The sequence below is a fragment of the Macaca fascicularis genome, chromosome 18 (genome assembly GCF_037993035.2).
Source record: "Macaca fascicularis isolate 582-1 chromosome 18, T2T-MFA8v1.1".
In the NCBI taxonomy this organism is placed as follows: Eukaryota; Metazoa; Chordata; class Mammalia; order Primates; family Cercopithecidae; genus Macaca; species Macaca fascicularis.
In genome coordinates, this window is record NC_088392.1 from 48,732,557 (window position 1) to 48,753,047 (window position 20,491).

Here is a 20,491-nt window from a genome sequence, read left to right on the forward strand (position 1 = left end):
CCAGTTCTGTTTTATAAAATACTGAAAACTTGCCATTGTATTTTCACCTGAATTTCTTATTCAAAATTTATTGATGTCTTCTCTTTGACTGGAAATTTTTTGGAAGAGTGACCTGATTTTCAATTGAAGCATCATCATTTACTTGTATAATCAAAAGGTAAGATGATTCAGATGGTCCTCTGAATAACTGTCAGTCATGTTTATAGCTTGACTCCACCCTCCTCCTTACAATGCTCACGGTCTCAAGTTGCTTATTATTCCCATACATGTGTGTGAATGTGTGTGTGTGTTCAGAAAAGATGACGAGAATTGTCTCTATCCCATCTGCATCTGAACTGTAACTTGGACTGGAAGCAAGGCTCAATCTCATTCCCTTTGGGGTTCAAATATACCATATTAACTACAAAGATTGGTTGTTTTAGAATGTTTTGTCTTTTTAGCCACATTTTCTGGCTGGGGACCTGCATCATGCAAAAAGCAAGTGTATCTGCATCAACCATTACAACCTGGTCATAAGAACTTTGCTAGGGAAGATAATCTCTTATTCTCCTTGTTTTGAAAGAGGGCTTCGTCAAGAAAGCTCTATATGAAGCAGATATACTAAAATAAAGCCATTTTTAGTAATAGTAATGAAGACAGAATGGAGACGTTGACTAAAATTGTGATTCTTACCCAAAAATTATAAATTTTAGAAATAATAACACCTTGCATCAAATTTGATGACATTTTAGATTTCTGATACAAAATAAATCCATCATATATGCCTGTGTGTGTGTGTGTATATGTGTGTGTATATATATAAAATATATGTTTGTATACAAAAACAATCTGATTAGTACAAAAATTCATATTAAGTAAGAGGTGAATGTTTCACAAATTTGCAAAGTCAATTTACTAGAGTATTAAGGATATATATAGGAGACTGTCGGATTTCAGTGAAAATGTAATTTAAGAGAAATTTTGTTTGATGACTTTAGTGTTATATTTACAGCAGTCATTGAGGATGTGAAAGGGTTATTTGGATCCGTAATGCTTCATGGCTTTTTATGGGGGAAATTATATGAGAGTAACACCCAATTTGAAGATTAAAGACAGAGTCTCCTTTTCAAGTATCTATAGGGATTGTTCTTTCTTTTCTTGCTATTACTTTCTACATTTCTATACTGTCTATTACAGGACCAACTGAATTAGTTTTTCATTAAACTGTTATTGATTTTAACAGAGCTTGAGAAGAAGCTGCTGTGACCCTCCTTCATTTCTTTCAGATCAAGGCTGTCATGAGGTAACTCAGATTTTGGTTTTCAATTCTGGCTTTCTTCTGCAAGTTTCTAGGTTTTTAAACTTGAAGAGCCTTTCTGAGTCTCAATTTTCTCATCTGTAAAATGAGATAATTGGGTTCACTGGTCTTCAAAATCATTCTTAATATATAAAGAGAAAAACAAAAGAGAGAATAAAGAGGAGAAAAAGTAGGATACTGAAGATATTTGAATAAACTTGCTTCTGTGTTTGATAGGGAGAAACACCATTTGTCACTCACAGATCATGCGCTGCAAGAAATGCAGTGGCAAGGTGGGGAGTGCAACTCAGAGCTTCGAGGCCAATGCACACTCTTTGTTTTGTAATTTTTCTTTGGTGCCAGGTGGGTGCACTGTTTGCCAGGAATTCATACTTCAGAAATACAACAGTGCACACCCAGACAAAGGGCTTGGTTGGGATGTCTTTGTTCAGGGAACAATTAAAATGTACTTGTACTGAGTGATGAAAGCCTTCCCTGGATGTAAGGCACCGCGGCAAAGCACAAAGTATGGTTGCGCTTTTCAGGTAACAATGCAGTGCTAGTCCTCTTTACTTCCCCGTGGAACTAGGCAGAAAAAAAAAAAAAAAAAAGATTGAAAAAAGTATTAGAAGAACAGCTTAAGTCATCATCAAGTGCCCAAATGTTAAATATACTGCAGTTTCTAACTCCACATGAAATTCAGGATTTATGCAACTTTATGGGATAAGAGGAAGGAACATAAGATTGATAACTGGAGACAGTGTTACTGATCCCAGAATTCTTGGGCAATTGGAGGGAGTAGAAACTCTATTTCTTAGTCCATTTCAAAGGTTGTTTTCACAAAACCAAGGTGTCTGGACAAAGATGACTTTTTTTTTAACCATTTATTTTGTTTTCCTTGGTAACCTGAGTCCTGAAGCAGGAATGCTCAGCCCCAGAACCTGGACTCCGGATCCCTAAAACTGTTGAGAATAGAGGAAAGGACTGCATGTCCTGCAGATGAGTCATCCTGCTAACAGTAAGCTACATTTTCTTCACCATGGACCTCAGGCACCACAGTAAATTTTATCTTATGTGGTTTTAAAGTATAGTCTCAGAAACAAAAGGGTTTTGGAAGAACTTTCTTGGACCCATTAGGCAAACCCTTCCAACGCAATTTTTGTTTGTCAGAATGCTGGCCCCTTTTGTGTCTTGAACTTTGTTCAATGCTTGAAAAAAATATCTCAACCACAGCCACATTTGTTTTCTTCAGAGCCAATTTTTCAGCATAATTTGTGATAGAAGCTGCTGTGTGCTCAACCAAGACAGATCATCTCTCATCCAGAAAAAGAAAATCAATTTTAATTCTTGAAGGAAGAACAGCAAGTGGTATTTATTATACAATATTTAAAGAAGGGTCATTAAGCACTTCTCTACTTTTCTTCCCCTCTTTCTATCTGGAGTATTAAAGAGGGAATTTATAGAAAATGTATAGTGGATTAGACCATGCAAATGCCTTGACACTCTGAGAATAGTCCTAAGCTAAGGTTTAAAAAAAGGGAGAATCTATCTGGATATCTATTGTTGGTTTACTGGTAAGGTTAGCAGGTCATATCACTTATCTGAAATTTGTATTCTTGCTTATATTTTTATGTTGTGAAGTTTAGCTTTCACACAGATAAAAATTTTGTTCACAAAGGTGTCTTGGAAATGTCAATTTCAGCAATGAAAATTCATGTATTTTAGCCACTTAGTTACATTCAGTTACAAAAAATAGTAAGAGGTAAGCACTCAATATGTATTTATTTCTTTGAGTGAATGACCACACAATATGTGTTCTGGGGAATATGGCGTCATAGATGCCTTCTGTTATGCTAAAAACTGTACATCTTATTTTTCAGCTTTAGTTGACCTGCTGTTCTGAAACTCATCCTTTCTTTTCTTGAAGAGGCTATTTAATTCTTTATCCGGTGAACGTATAATAATAAACTACATAAAATATGAAGACACGTACTTATAGGACTAGGAGGCGTTAAAAATACTAACATACTCTATGCCCCTATTCTGGGCTGAGGAATTCCTTAACATGTCCCAGAAACATAATGAAAGCTTCACATAAAACAGGTTTTGTTCGTGTCAAGAACTAAAATGAATGATAAGGCCAGGCGTGGTGGCTCACGCCTGTAATCCCAGCACTTTGGGAGGCCGAGGCGGGCGGATCACAAGGTCAGGAGATCGAGACCACGGTGAAACCCCGTCTCTACTAAAAATACAAAAAATTAGCCGGCCGTGGTGGCGGTGCCTGTAGTCCCAGATACTCAGGAGGCTGAGGCAGGAGAATGGCGTGAACCCGGGAGGCGGAGCTTGCAGTGAGCCGAGGTCGCGGCACTGCACTCCAGCCTGGGCGACAGAGCAACACTCCGTCTCAAAAAAAAAAAAAAAAAAAAAAAAAAAAGATAAACAAGCAGTACCATAATATAGGAAAGAGTATAAACATTACCTACAAGTAGCAGAGAACATGATTAGTGAATCAATAATTAGACAAATAGATGTTGATGTTGAGTACCTAGCACAAAGTTGGTGCATATTAGGAGCATAATTAATACTTGCTCAAAAATGTAGAACTATTTAGATAAATAGTTTGTAGACAATCAGACAGCATAATACCATGTATAAGAACAAAATTCAGTGTCCAACAATCTAAAGATTAATTCTAGGCTCAGGGTCTTTCTACCTTGGCAATCTAGGACAAGCAACTTAATCTTTACAAACCTCCCTTGCTTCATCTCTAAAGTGAGATAAGAGTAATAGTATTTATCACCTGGGAATATAATGAAAAATTATATGTAATATATGTATGTCTGTGTGTGTGTGTGTGTGTGTGTATTTACATACATAATGCTTAGGAAAAGGCTTGAAAGTAAGATATGATCAAATGATTTTTTGTTTATGTTCATTTTGTTTGTATTATTTCTAATAATTTTAACAACTACTACCTATAATAGAGCCAACTTTCAGTTTCTAGTTCTAAAATATAAAACCTGTTTATGAAGAAAAAAATATATCTTAGGCAAATCCAGATATGACAACTACTTTTGGACAACAAACCAAAATAGCCAATGACCATGATTTGTCCATTAACTATCTCTCTACTTCCATTTAGCACTTTCTAAGAACCCAGTTCTCACCTACACACACAATAGGTTTTCGAAGTACCCGATCTATTTGGGGAGGTAAGACTTCAACACGATAGAAACAGTGCAGTTGGCACTATTGATTTATATTTTATTGATTAACTTGTCATTTTTGAAACAAACTATGTACATCAATTAAATTCTACAAATTGTCTTTAACCAAGGAGGTCACTGTGTTTAGGCAATTGATAAAAGTATAAATTTAATAGAATTTTTAATAAATTATTGCTATTTATAAAAAAAGTAGACTACCAAATGCAGCTGCATTATATGCAACTTCTAGAGCTAAATCTTAACAGGTTTTACAGGTTCTACCATTGCTCTCTTCAAACACTCTCAACAACAGGTAAAGAAACCTGGAATAGACTTTTGAATGTTAGGAGACTATGGGGAAAGAAATATCCTGAGACCACAGAGAGAGAGGGAGTCTAGCCCTGTCAATATCTCAGTCGAGCCCTAATTGCAGCCAACCCATCAGCTGAATGTAGGTTTGTGAGAGAGGCTAAGTGAGACCAGCAGAACAATGTATAAAATCATGAGAAATAATCAACTATTGCTATTTTAAACCACTGGGCTTTGGGATAATTTGTGGCACAATTATATGGCACTAGACACCTAAACATGGAAAATTATAGTACTTTATTAAGAAAACTATCTAGTGGCCCTTTGTTTAGGGGCTCTTTGTTTAGGAATCTGGTGGTTTCATTCTTGGGGCAGTGAATCAGATTGTGGCTGTGGAAGTAGAGGAAGGAAATGAGAGGCTATCCCACAAGTGCTCTCTCGGGCAGATCAGCTTTAGAGGTACAGATAGAAGTTGAAAGTCTGGAAATTGGTTCTCTTAAATCTATCCATGTCCTTGTACCTCCTGGAAATGTTTGACACATATCCCAGTTGAGGCCAGTGTTTCAACCTGAAGGACATGATAAAACAGGCCCCAGAAGAGTGATAAAGCATTCCTGAAGCAGGAATAATAGAAAAGCAGCAGGGTCTCACTCTATGTTCATTTGTTAAGGTACACTGAACTATTCCAGAGGGAGGTCAACAGCATGAACTTCACTTGGGCAAAGTAGTATGGTTGGTGGAAAAGTAATTGTAATTTTTGCCATTACTTTCAATTGCAGAAAACACAATTACATTTGCACCAACCTAATATACAATCTGAAACCAGAGAGTGGAAGCATCACAATATTTGGTTTTATCTAAAGATTTACTTTCTGTTTTGGCTAGCTCACATTGGCAACACTGAGTATGAAGAGGATAATGTCACTGGTACTATGGGGTCTCCAATTGTAAGTGTATTACTATGAGACAGTGTCAGTGTCTGGGTCAACTACTTGAGCATAACACATATATTATTTCCATATTTCAAAGTAATTTTATAATATGGCATTATTACCATTTCAAAAGTTAGAAGAATCAGAAAGTTTAAAATAATTTATCCACAAAAGCAGCCAGTGACCAAGATGGACTTTACAGGTGGTTTTACATGATGCCAATGTCATAGTCATGCCACTGTGCACAGAAAATTTAATTCATGCACTTCTAAGTCCTTTCCAAGTAAAATTTGTTTCCCAAGGCAGGCAATTACATCATTTTGTTAAGGAAATCATCATGAGCATATGATGCTGTGCGAGGTCAGCTAAGGACAAATGACTGTGGGCTGGGCACATTGGAGAAGGTGTGTGGAGGATGTAGGGCCTGAAGTGCATTGTCTGGATAAATAAAAAGAGATAAAGACCATTCAGACAAAGTAGCAGAGTAAAGAAAGGCATAAAGCAGACATTAGACTTGCTTCTAGAAGCTTTGCTGAGAATATTGGCTGAGAAGAGAGAGTGCGTAAGGGACAGAGCCAGGCATATGACAGGCCCAAAACAAATTACAGAAGGTCTGGAAAGCAGGCATATGTAATAATGTGCTAGAGGAGGAGATTTTACAATGGAAACCCCAATGATAACTGCTCAACAGAAACTGAAAAAAATATATTTTTTTGCCAAAAACCTCAAGAAATACCTTATTTTGTTTTTACATTGACTCTAAGGGTAGTACATAGTCTGTGACTTCATCAGTTTTCAACACTTCACACACACACACAATTTTCTGTTCTTGAAGCAGTGGGCTTGTTCCTGTACCTTTACGCAATTGAACATTTGAGATCTGCCAAGGGAATTAAAAGTAAAATAAAAATAGAATGTCTGGAGTCCAAAAGAAATTATGGATCAAAGAGAAAACAGCTAAGTAAGACTGTAGGAGGTCTCCGACAAACTCCAGGAGCTGGAAAAGAAGGAACTACAACAAAAGGCAAGAAAGAGCCAACAGGTAGCAATGCTGAGAGCAGCTGAGGAAGGATAACTGAAGAAAACGCCAAAATTATTACTGCTCCAAAGAAAAGAGATATCCTGAAGCCTTTTTCTTTTTAAGATTTTAAGTCTGAATCTTTCAAGATTAATACCAGGAGAAACAACACTATGGTCTGACTTTTGTGGATGCAACTCTCGTCTTAAAAATTGATAATATTGTCTTTTGTTGTTTTATATTTGGAAAGTTAGAAAATATTCCTATTTGGAAGTGCTCAGTACTTTTTATCTGTAAAGGGAACAATAGGTTCCTTTTGGACTGTCTTTCTGAATAACAAAATATCACAGAAATGAAAGTATCCTGAAAAGATTACTTCATTTCCTGTCAAAGCAACACCCAAGGCTTTCTGTACACTAGTCATTCTTTCTATGGTATATAGTAGCCTGGATTAATTGAACAACTAATTTGTTCCAAGCACTGCATATATCATTTAATTCTTACCCTTGCACCGCAAAGTAAGTGTATTGTTCTCATTTAACTTTGGAAAAATAATAAGGCCAAATAAATAGCCACAGTTTGTAGCAGAACTAAGATTGAAGCCAATGGCAGCAAGCCTTCCACCTGTCACAGGGTGGCCCAGCTCTTTTGGTGGTTCCCCCAAATTTATGTCCTCATGTGCTACCATTCTGATCCTCTCCAACCCCAATGTCCTGTCCAGCAGAGATGAAAGATTCATAATATATACATTTTAGTGAATATAAATCATGTGGTTACCTCTATGAATGTGATGTATGTTTAATACTATGAAATGGAAGACCTGACCCTTTGTTGTTTGGAATTTTAAACTTTAACCTTACAATTTCTTAAAGGGCAGATTGGCTATGTACTGTTTTGGTTATCTGTCCAGGTTTAATCACTCTTCAGGCCAAAGCTGACAAAGCTGTTCTCAACTGTAGCCATTGAACCTACAGAGTAGTTCCTGTAGACTGAGCCAGTCCTTGGAATGCTGTTGTCAGCCTATCCATCTGGAGGACAATATCTTCAAGCTTGTACCATTCCTGTGTTAGCTTTCTTTCCCACCAAAATTCTTTTGTATTTTCAGAGTTAACTTGAAAAATTCAGGGTGTTCTTTCTGTGAGTATTTGGAGCAAAATTTTGTTATGAGACCGCTTCCAATCACCTTCTACTCATCAAACTATAAGTATACAGCACTTATTATATTCTGCTTTGTATTGAAGGTACAGTTAGCTCTTTGTTGATTCATTTTTTATGTGCCTGCCAACACTGTCAACCCTCCTGTGATGCCTGGACCATGCCTAAGTTAGGGAATAGCTCCCTGGTGTACAGTAATCTTTCAATCCCAACCCATGGGCTACGAATATTCACACAATTTCACAAATTCTGGGGGTATCATGGGCCTACCATTTTCTTTCACTCTCATTTCTTTTTTTGATTAACTTTTTTCACATAAGCCACCATTTCTCATGGCAGTGCATTTGCTTTGTTACTTCTCTTAGTCTTTCTGAACGTTGACACTCAGAGAAAGGAAATCAAATCCCTGACTAGCACAGTATATAGCAGAATATTATTTAGGCTGTATCCTGGTTTTAAAGTGTCAACCTCTGCCACATTGGGATCTCTTCCTTGCCGTCTTCACTGAGAATCCTCCATTTCTGCAAAATTGTTAAGTGTTCAAACTCAGCCTTCTTCTTGATTTCTTCAACTGTTTTATCTTAATCTTTATTCCCAGACAAAATTACCTTTTCTATCCCAGAGCACTTTTCTCAAGAAAAGATCAAATTTTATAAGCTGACAAAAAGGAATCAATTAATTAAAAAATTGGCAAACATAATAGCATATAGTAATTTTTTTTCTCTTTTGTTTCACTTTTCTTCCTCCCCAGCCCCTTCTTTTCCTGGTCTCCTACAAACAGAACAGTTCATCAAAGTGTTTTAGAATTATGCCCAACTTTTTTGTTTTCTCCTCGCTTATCATTATTATGCTGAAGAAATTTTGGAATCAAACCAAATATACAACACAAAGTTATGCTTAAATAAATTTTAATATACCCATATTTTAAATACTGTCCAGCTAATAAAAATGTGTTTTCTTAAGTATGATTATAGTCATCTCTCAGAATCCATGGAGAACTGGTCCCAAGACCACTCCAATACCAAAATCCACAGATGTTCAAGTTCTGCAGTTGACCCTGAAGAACAAAGATATGAAAATTGGCCCTCTGTATCTGTGGGTCCTGCACAGTACACTAATACTGTATTTTTTTTCCAGTTTATTGAATCTGTAGATAGGAACCAATGGATACAAAGGGCAAACTATATTACAAAGGTTCTCTTATGGGTGCCATACAAATATTTCCCATACATATAGAGAGATAGTTTTGATTTTTCTAATGAATTAAATATTTAAGTAAATACTTAAACTATTAATAAAAGGAAATGTGCAAATAGCAAAATAAAAGTCACTGTTTACCAGATTATATCTATCAATTTATGTCTACCCATATCACTTAAAAGTATCATTTGCCTAAACACTTGCCAAAGTTGTTTTTGTAACTTAAAAATACAGATATTTCCAAATTAATTGGTGAAACTGGTTTGTTCTTGAAACTTAATTTACATTTCTTTGATTACTAGTGAATACCCTGTAGATTGAATAATCTTTCAAAAATATTGAAAGCTTATACTCTTTCCTTTGTGTCTTGTGTACTCTTTCTTTAACCATCTGAAGTAGACGTTCAAAAATTTTAACTGATTACTAAGAGTGTTTTCTATGATAAGAATATTAACTCACTGGCCACCATGCATATTTATGAATTGTTTTCATGTTAGTTTCCCTCTCTAGGGGTATGTCATCAAATATAGTCCCATTATTTTCTTTATAAATATAATGGTAATGATATTTACTGAGTGCTTTAAATAAGCAAAGCACTATCTTAAATGCTTTATTTTCATTATCTCCTTCATTCCTTGTAACAAGTACATGACAAAGGTCCTATTTTCTCCTCTTTCACAGATGGGTGAATTACAACTTAGAAAGGTTAAGTAGCCTGCCTAAGGTTACACAGTTTGTTAACAATAGAGAGAGAATTAGAATGGTTTGACCTCTGAGAGTATATTTCAAAGTAGAATACAATGCCATATCGATATCTATTTTTGTGTCTATATACTTCTTTCTAGATTTCTCTGGCTGTCATTTTATCTATCTGGACATTTAAGTTATTTTAATGTTGATATAAGTTATAAGATGTATATCCAACTTTATTCAATAAACTATGTTGGAAAAACCAACTAATTTTCAAAAGAAAAATTATCTATCCTTTGTGAGTTGAAGACATGGAAATTGAGTAGAGATGTAAATAACGCGTTAAAATGGTCATAGACAGAATGGGTGGGAAAAATGTTTTGCAATATAGGTTTGGCATAAGCTGAAGCATATGATAAAAATGATGCTATCGAATAAGGAAACTTCAGAAGCCCATTTAAGTGATACATGACAATGAAGATTAACTTTGGTAGTTAAATTAAGGCCTGGTCTTAAATGCAGCCTTTACTGTGGCATTGATTAACCTAAGCATGCTACTTGGAAACCATGAAATAACAATTATTTCATGCTAATAACAGAGTCCCAGAGCAAAGTTAAAGGTAAATATAAATATCTCTAGTATCTCCTCTTTCCGTCTCTCTGAGAAGTGCCTGTTCCTATTTGACTAGTCTCAGGTAGAGAATAGGCTAATGTGTGACTTTCTAAGAGCAAGTTAGTTGGCAACGTGAAACAGCAAAAACAACTATAGCTTGAACCAAAAGATGCATAGTATTTATTTAGGAAGATTAAAAGTGTCATTTTTACTTCTAGAGCCCTCTCTAGAGCTCTTTTATTTCTAGAGCCCTTACATAATGAAATAAGGTAAGACGCTTCTCTACCTCTCTCTACCCTTTGTCTTCTTTGCTAGACAATTAGGGGTGATCTCACCATTGGGAACCTGCAAAGTTTGGTTGCTAGTTTAGGTTCCAGGCATACCTCTCTGTCAGAAGCTAATTATATCCCACTAAGTCTACAGGAATTCTTGGCTTCAGTTATATTTTAAATCTGGTCCTGGAATGTCTCAGTTGGCCCTTCCCAATGCAGTGACAGCATAGAAGTACATGATAACCATAAGAAACACAGATCTGTACTTATGGCTTTATAGACTAAGGAAAAGGAGCTTTGTATTTTGAATAGAAAATGACTGCCTAAGGCAATTTTCATGGAAATGGACAAAAGAAGAATACATTTCTGTTAGTCACAATTTCTTAAGAATTTTTTTTATTTCACCTTCATTATTATATTTCCATTGTTGGTAGTTTTTATAGAGTTGTTTTTAATTGGTTCTGGATAGAAATGCAATGAGTATTAAATATAAAAATATTTCTAAACAACTTACCTGTGATTTATGGTTTCAGAAAACTTACGATGTCACCTTTCAGCTGTCAAAGTGCTATTTACATAATCCTCAGTGAGAACACACTTTTTAATGACAGTGGAAACATTGCAATGTGTGATGGGACACAGGTTTAAAAGTGAAGTATTTTTATTGAGACAAAAGAAATTAAATGGAAAAATAGAAAAACTATGAGGAAAATATTTAACCTACTTTAGTAGGTAGCTTTTCACTCTGCAGAAATTCTTGGCACAAAAATTTAAACTTGAAGTTGACATGGCAATAGAGCAGAACTCCCAAATCTTATGATATCTACTTGGACTACCTTAAACTATGTTTCTGTGAAAAGGGGCAATAGAAGCCCAGTATGGGTGTTATTTTTAGGTGTTTCTCAATGTACTGTCCAATAATATGAAAACAATAGATAATCCTGAAGTGTTAATTCCCTGAGTTCTGGGTAGCCATGGTGTTAATTTTTTGTTTTGTTTTGTTTTTAAGAAAACAGACAATTTGCATGTCATTTTGGCTTCAAATGCAAGATTGTTTTTTCTATAGAATCAAAACTAGAAGTTACTTTAAACGCAGAGCTTTAACAAATGGGACAATGATGAAGAACTAAAGAGACTGTTGAAGTAAATAGATGGATGGAAAAATGGATGACTGAATGATTGATGAATGGATTGACAGACGAGTGTTTCCATGAAAATGTCTGGATTTGGATGATAGTTTTCACTGTGTCATATACCCTTTTTAGCTTGACGAGCATTTATGGAAAGTTATTTTCTGGGATAATACTTTAGATCCAGAAAATTCTACTATAAAAATATATTTAGACTTCAAGCTTTTACTATGAATAAAATGAAAAGAGTCAACGTTCTAATATTGCTATTATTCATAGATATGAGTCACCACAAAGATGATCACAAAATTAGAACTGCTTTATTTGTAGTAAAATGTGCAGAGTAGAGTCAAACAGGCCTGGGTTCAGCTTCTGCCCCTTTTACTTATTTCCTGTATGAATCTGGACATAGTACTTTATCTTGCTGATGCTCAGTTTTCTCCAGTGTAATAAGACAATAAAATACCTCATAGAGACCAAAAGCGAGTGAGTGAGATAACAAATATAAAACACTGAATATAGTGCCTAATCCAGAGCAGGTGCTCCACAAATAATGATTATTTTATTTGTAATAGGTACTATAAAAATACATATTAGAAAGTAAAAAGATGTATATTTGGTGCAGACTGCAAATTAGATAAACAACCACAAAGATATTTATCCCCTTATGGAATTCTACTCAAACTGTGACTTACTTTCAGTTCACTTTGCTTGGAGTTTAGTTTAGTGGGTTTTTAATAGGAGCACTGGACTGGAGCAAAACTGGAAGTTAAATTTCATTATAGAATTTCCAGAGATCAAGGCTAATACACTGGTTATCCTCAGTCAAATAAACTGTGTGATTTAATTTAGTGCAGGCCCTGTGATACTTCATTTTATATTGCCTATTTTTTCCCCCTCATTTCTTCATATATCTACCCTCTACCCATACACCCTATCCATGGCTGTGTCTCATATCTCTAGAGTGATGAAACAGGGTTGATCATATAGTGGCTAGTCAATACAAATTGACTGAATAATTGATGGCATCTGTCTTTCTCTCTTCCCTCAGGAAAGAACTCCTCACTCTGTCACACCCTAGGGAGAGTATTGCACATTTATTGTAACATAGGATATGGCAGGACCATATTTGTTCCGTTGTTATCATCATACCTCTTAACTGTCTTTAAAGACATGCATACTCTTAAACAAGTCTCCCAATGTTGTCACACTGTAATATGAAAAGGAGTTCCAGCTGTCAGGATTTCTGTTCTGAAGTTAAAAAATTAAACTTCCTTCCTCCCCAAAACAATAACGAACGCAATAATGATAAGGGAGCTCAGATGTAATCATGAATCTCTTACAGAATGCAGGATGTGCTCATAAACCCTCTCTAAATATCTTTCTTTGTAACCCAAATTAGATTTATTAGAAATTCTAATCTCAGAGTTGGCCTTCAGTAAATGTTAGATGAAACCAACTGTGCCTAATCCCCAATTTTCTAGAGCTGGAATGGAGGACGTTCTTACATTTAACTTTCATCTAGTTCTTTGTACAAACATTTCTTCCCAGTTTATCATGTGAAAGAAGGTAATTTCCAGCAAGATATCTATTTTTGTCATCTATATATTGGTAAACAACAGTGAGGAAAATATAAACACACTTGACAGCTCTGGGGCTTTTATCAAAACTTTGTTTTTCAGTGATTACCTTCTTTTTTTTCATTATACTTTAAGTTCTAGGGTACATGTGCACAACATGCAGGTTTGTCACATATGTATATATGTGCCATGTTGGTGTGCTGCACCCATTAACTCATCATTTACATTAGGTATATCTTCTATTGCTATCTCTCATCTCTCCCCCAACCCCACGACAGGCCCTGGTGTGTGATGTTTCCCACCCTGTGTCCACGTGTTCTCATTGTTCAATTCCCACCTATGAGTGAGAACATGCAGTGTTTGGTTTTCTGTCTTTGCAATAGTTTGTCCCTCCCCCAACCCCACGACAAGCCCCAGTGTGTGATATACCCCACCCTATGTCCAAGTGATCCCATTGTTCAAATCCCACCTATGAGTGACAACATGTGGTGTTTGGTTTTCTGTCCTTGTGATAGTTTGCTCAGAAGGATGGTTTCCAGCTTCATCCATGTCCCTACAAAGGACATGAACTCATCCTTTTTTATGGCTGCATGGTAGTCCATGGTGTATATGTGCTACATTTTCTTTTTTTTTTTTTTTTTTTTTAATTCTTTTCTTTTTTTTTTTTTTCTTTTTTTTTTTTTTAAATTTATTTATTATTATTATACTTTAAGTTGTAGGGTACATGTGCATAACGTGCAGGTTTGTTACATATGTATACTTGTGCCTTGTTGCTGTGCTGCACCCATCAACTCGTCATTTACATCAGGTATAACTCCCAATGCAATCCCTCCCCCCTCCCCCCTCCCCCTTCCCCCCTCCCCCCTCCCCATGATAGGCCCCGGTGTGTGATGTTCCCCTTCCTGAGTCCGAGTGATCTCATTGTTCAGTTCCCACCTATGAGTGAGAACATGCGGTGTTTGGTTTTCTGTTCTTGTGATAGTTTGCTAAGAATGATGGTTTCCAGCTGCATCCATGTCCCTACAAAGGACACAAACTCATCCTTTTTGATGGCTGCATAGTATTCCATGGTGTATATGTGCCACATTTTCTTAATCCAATCTGTCACTGATGGACATTTGGGTTGATTCCAAGTCTTTGCTATTGTGAATAGTGCCGCAATAAACATACGTGTGCATGTGTCTTTATAGCAGCATAATTTATAATCCTTTGGGTATATACCCAGTAATGGGATGGCTGGGTCATATGGTACATCTAGTTCTAGATCCTTGAGGAATCGCCATACTGTTTTCCATAATGGTTGAACTAGTTTACAATCCCACCAACAGTGTAAAAGTGTTCCTATTTCTCCACATCCTCTCCAGCACCTGTTGTTTCCTGACTTTTTAATGATCGCCATTCTAACTGGTGTGAGATGGTATCTCATTGTGGTTTTGATTTGCATTTCTCTGATGGCCAGTGATGATGAGCATTTTTTCATGTGTCTGTTGGCTGTATGAATGTCTTCTTTTGAGAAATGTCTGTTCATATCCTTTGCCCACTTTTTGATGGGGTTGTTTGTTTTTTTCTTGTAAATTTGTTTGAGTTCTTTGTAGGTTCTGGATATTAGCCCTTTGTCAGATGAGTAGATTGCAAAAATTTTCTCCCATTCTGTAGGTTGCCTGTTCACTCTGATGGTAGTTTCTTTTGCTGTGCAGAAGCTCTTTAGTTTAATGAGATCCCATTTGTCAATTTTGGCTTTTGCTGCCGTTGCTTTTGGTGTTTTAGACATGAAGTCTTTGCCCATGCCTATGTCCTGAATGGTACTACCTAGGTTTTCCTCTAGGATTTTTATGGTATTAGGTCTAACATTTAAGTCTCTAATCCATCTTGAATTAATTTTCGTATAAGGAGTAAGGAAAGGATCCAGTTTCAGCTTTCTACTTACGGCTAGCCAATTTTCCCAGCACCATTTATTAAATAGGGAATCCTTTCCCCATTTCTTGTTTCTCTCAGGTTTGTCAAAGATCAGATGGCTGTAGATGTGTGGTATTATTTCTGAGGACTCTGTTCTGTTCCATTGGTCTATATCTCTGTTTTGGTACCAGTACCATGCTGTTTTGGTTACTGTAGCTTTGTAGTATAGTTTGAAGTCAGGTAGCGTGATGCCTCCAGCTTTGTTCTTTTGACTTAGGATTGTCTTGGAGATGCGGGCTCTTTTTTGGTTCCATATGAACTTTAAAGCAGTTTTTTCCAATTCCGTGAAGAAACTCGTTGGTAGCTTGATGGGGATGGCATTGAATCTATAAATAACCTTGGGCAGTATGGCCATTTTCACGATATTGATTCTTCCTATCCATGAGCATGGTATGTTCTTCCATTTGTTTGTGTCCTCTTTGATTTCACTGAGCAGTGGTTTGTAGTTCTCCTTGAAGAGGTCCTTTACATCCCTTGTAAGTTGGATTCCTAGGTATTTGATTCTCTTTGAAGCAATTGTGAATGGAAGTTCATTCCTGATTTGGCTCTCTGTTTGTCTGTTACTGGTGTATAAGAATGCTTGTGATTTTTGCACATTAATTTTGTATCCTGAGACTTTGCTGAAATTGCTTATCAGCTTAAGGAGATTTTGGGCTGAGACAATGGGGTTTTCTAAATATACAATCATGTCATCTGCAAACAGGGACAATTTCACTTCTTCTTTTCCTAACTGAATACCCTTGATTTCTTTCTCTTGCCTAATTGCCCTAGCCAGAACTTCCAACACTATGTTGAATAGGAGTGGTGAGAGAGGGCATCCCTGTCTTGTGCCAGTTTTCAAAGGGAATTTTTCCAGTTTTTGCCCATTCAGTATGATATTGGCTGTGGGTTTGTCATAGATAGCTCTTATTATTTTGAGGTACGTTCCATCAATACCGAATTTATTGAGCGTTTTTAGCATGAAGGGCTGTTGAATTTTGTCAAAAGCCTTTTCTGCATCTATTGAGATAATCATGTGGTTCTTGTCTTTGGTTCTGTTTATATGCTGGATTATGTTTATTGATTTGCGAATGTTGAACCAGCCTTGCATCCCAGGGATGAAGCCCACTTGATCATGGTGGATAAGCTTTTTGATGTGTTGCTGAACCCGGTTTGCCAGTATTTTATTGAGGATTTTTGCATCGATGTTCATCAGGGATATTGGTCTAAAATTCTCTTTTTTTGTTGTGTCTCTGCCAGGCTTTGGTATCAGAATGATGTTGGCCTCATAAAATGAGTTAGGGAGGATTCCCTCTTTTTCTATTGATTGGAATAGTTTCAGAAGGAATGGTACCAACTCCTCCTTGTACCTCTGGTAGAATTCAGCTGTGAATCCATCTGGTCCTGGACTTTTTTTGGTTGGTAGGCTATTAATTATTGCCTCAATTTCAGAGCCTACTATTGGTCTATTCAGGGATTCAACTTCTTCCTGGTTTAGTCTTGGAAGAGTGTAAGTGTCCAGGAAATTATCCATTTCTTCTAGATTTTCCAGTTTATTTGCGTAGAGGTGTTTATAGTATTCTCTGATGGTAGTTTGTATTTCTGTGGGGTCGGTGGTGATATCCCCTTTATCATTTTTAATTGCGTAGATTTGATTCTTCTCTCTTTTCTTCTTTATTAGTCTGGCTAGTGGTCTGTCAATTTTGTTGATCTTTTCAAAAAACCAACTCCTAGATTCATTGATTTTTTGGAGGGTTTTTTGTGTCTCTATCTCCTTCAGTTCTGCTCTGATCTTAGTTATTTCTTGCCTTCTGCTAGCTTTCGAATGTGTTTGCTCTTGCTTCTCTAGCTCTTTTAATTGTGATGTTAGAGTGTCAATTTTAGATCTTTCCTGCTTTCTCTTGTGGGCATTTAGTGCTATAAATTTCCCTCTACACACTGCTTTAAATGTGTCCCAGAGATTCTGGTATGTTGTATCTTTGTTCTCATTGGTTTCAAAGAACATCTTTATTTCTGCCTTCATTTCGTTATGTACCCAGTAGTCATTCAGGAGCAGGTTGTTCAGTTTCCATGTAGTTGAGCGGTTTTGATTGAGTTTCTTAGTCCTGAGTTCTAGTTTGATTGCACTGTGGTCTGAGAGACAGTTTGTTATAATTTCTGTTCTTGTACATTTGCTGAGGAGTGCTTTACTTCCAATTACGTGGTCAATTTTGGAGTAAGTACGATGTGGTGCTGAGAAGAATGTATATTCTGTTGATTTGGGGTGGAGAGTTCTGTAGATGTCTATTAGGTCTGCTTGCTGCAGAGATGAGTTCAATTCCTGGATATCCTTGTTAACTTTCTGTCTCGTTGATCTGTCTAATGTTGACAGTGGAGTGTTGAAGTCTCCCATTATTATTGTATGGGAGTCTAAGTCTCTTTGTAAGTCTCTGAGGACTTGCTTTATGAATCTGGGTGCTCCTGTATTGGGTGCGTATATATTTAGGATAGTTAGCTCTTCCTGTTGAATTGATCCCTTTACCATTATGTAATGGCCTTCTTTGTCTCTTTTGATCTTTGATGGTTTAAAGTCTGTTTTATCAGAGACTAGTATAGCAACCCCCGCTTTTTTTTGTTCTCCATTTGCTTGGTAAATCTTCCTCCATCCCTTTATTTTGAGCCTATGTATGTCTCTGCGTGTGAGATGGGTCTCCTGAATACAGCAGACTGATGGGTCTTGACTCTTTATCCAGTTTGCCAGTCTGTGTCTTTTAATTGGAGCATTTAGTCCATTTACATTTAAGGTTAAGATTGTTATGTGTGAACTTGATCCTGCCATTATGATATTAACTGGTTATTTTGCTCGTTAGTTGATGCAGTTTCTTCCTAGCCTCGATGGTCTTTACATTTTGGCATGTTTTTGCAATGGCTGGTACCGGTTGTTCCTTTCCATGTTGAGTGCTTCCTTCAGGATCTCTTGTAAGGCAGGCCTAGTGGTGACAAAATCTCTAAGCATTTGCTTATCTGTAAAGGATTTTATTTCTCCTTCACTTATGAAACTTAGTTTGGCTGGATATGAAATTCTGGGTTGAAAATTCTTTTCTTTAAGAATGTTGAATATTGGCCCCCACTCTCTTCTGGCTTGGAGAGTTTCTGCCGAGAGATCTGCTGTTAGTCTGATGGGCTTCCCTCTGTGGGTAACCCGACCTTTCTCTCTGGCTGCTCTTAAGATTTTTTCCTTCATTTCAACTTTGGTGAATCTGGCAATTATGTGTCTTGGAGTTGCTCTTCTCGAGGAGTATCTTTGTGGCGTTCTCTGTATTTCCTGGATTTGAATGTTGGCCTGCCCTACTAGGTTGGGGAAGTTCTCCTGGATGATATCCTGAAGAGTGTTTTCCAACTTGGTTCCATTTTCCCCCTCACTTTCAGGCACCCCAATCAGACGTAGATTTGGTCTTTTTACATAATCCCATACTTCTTGCAGGCTTTGTTCATTTCTTTTTCTTCTTTTTTCTTTTGGTTTCTCTTCTCGCTTCATTTCATTCATTTGATCCTCAATCGCTGATACTCTTTCTTCCAGTTGATCGAGTCGGTTACTGAAGCTTGTGCATTTGTCACGTATTTCTCGTGTCATGGTTTTCATCTCTTTCATTTCGTTTAGGACCTTCTCTGCATTAATTACTCTAGCCATCAATTCTTCCACTTTTTTTTCAAGATTTTTAGTTTCTTTGCGCTGGGTACGTAATTCCTCCTTTAGCTCTGAGAAATTTGATGGACTGAAGCCTTCTTCTCTCATCTCGTCAAAGTCATTCTCCGTCCAGCTTTGATCCGTTGCTGGCGATGAGCTGCGCTCCTTTGCCGGGGGAGATGCGCTCTTATTTTTTGAATTTCCAGCTTTTCTGCCCTGCTTTTTCCCCATCTTTGTGGTTTTATCTGCCTCTGGTCTTTGATGATGGTGATGTACTGATGGGGTTTTGGTGTAGGTGTCCTTCCTGTTTGATAGTTTTCCTTCTAACAGTCAGGACCCTCAGCTGTAGGTCTGTTGGAGATTGCTTGAGGTCCACTCCAGACCCTGTTTGCCTGGGTATCAGCAGCAGAGGCTGCAGAAGATAGAATATTTCTGAACAGCGAGTGTACCTGTCTGATTCTTGCTTTGGAAGCTTCCTCTCAGGGGTGTACTCCACCCTGTGAGGTGTGGGGTATCAGACTGCCCCTAGTGGGGGATGTCTCCCAGTTAGGCTGCTCAGGGGTCAGGGACCCACTTGAGCCGGGAGTCTGTCCCTTCTCAGATCTCAACCTCCGTGTTGGGAGATCCACTGCTCTGTTCAAAGCTGTCAGACAGAGTCGTTTGCGTCTGCAGAGTTTTCTGCTGCTTTTGTTGTTGTATAGTTGTGCCCTGTCCCCAGAGGTGGAGTCTACAGAGACAGGCAGGTTTCCTTGAGCTGCTGTGAGCTCCACCCAGTTCGAGCTTCCCAGCGGCTATGTTTACCTACTTAAGCCTCGGCAATGGCGGGTGCCCCTCCCCCAGCCTCGCTGCTGCCTTGCCGGTAGATCACAGACTGCTGTGCTAGCAATGAGGGAGGCTCCGTGGGTGTGGGACCCTCCCGGCCAGGCGTGGGATATGATCTCCTGGTGTGCCTGTTTGCTTAAAGCGCAGTATTGGGGTGGGAGTTACCCGATTTTCCAGGTGTTGTGTGTCTCAGTTCCCCTGGCTAGGAAGAGGGATTCCCTTCCCCCTTGCGCTTCCCAGGTGAGGCAATGCCTCGCCCTGCTTCAGCTCTCTCTGGTCGGGCTGCAGCAGCTGACCAGCACCGATCGTCCGGCACTCCCCAGTGAGATGAACCCAGTACCTCAGTTGAAAATGCAGAAATCACCGGTCTTCTGTGTCGCTCGCGCTGGGAGTTGGAGACTGGAGCTGTTCCTATTCGGCCATCTTGCTCCGCCCGCTACATTTTCTTAATCCAGTCTATCATTGATGGACATTTGGATTGGTTCCAAGTCTTTGCTATTGTGAATAGTGCCACAATAAACATACATGTGCATGTGTCTTTATAGCAGCATGATTTATAATCCTTTGGGTATACACCCAGTAGTGGGATGGCTGGGTCAAATGGTATTTCTAGTTCTAGATCCTTGAGGAATCGCCACACTGTCTTACACAATGGTTGAACTAGTTTACAGTCCCCCCAACAGTGT

The 20,491-nt window shown here is 37.7% G+C and overlaps 1 long non-coding RNA gene across 1 annotated transcript in view; it reads right to left on the minus strand.

Annotated features, from left to right (window-relative positions):
* Positions 1-1,749: 1,749 nt before the first annotated feature.
* LOC123570045 (uncharacterized) overlaps positions 1,750-20,491 on the minus strand; it is a 357,619-nt gene continuing 338,877 nt past the window's right edge. Inside the window, exon 4 of the long non-coding RNA XR_010582867.2 lies at positions 1,750-1,861. This is a non-coding gene — a long non-coding RNA (uncharacterized lncRNA). The remainder of the gene's footprint in view (positions 1,862-20,491) is intronic.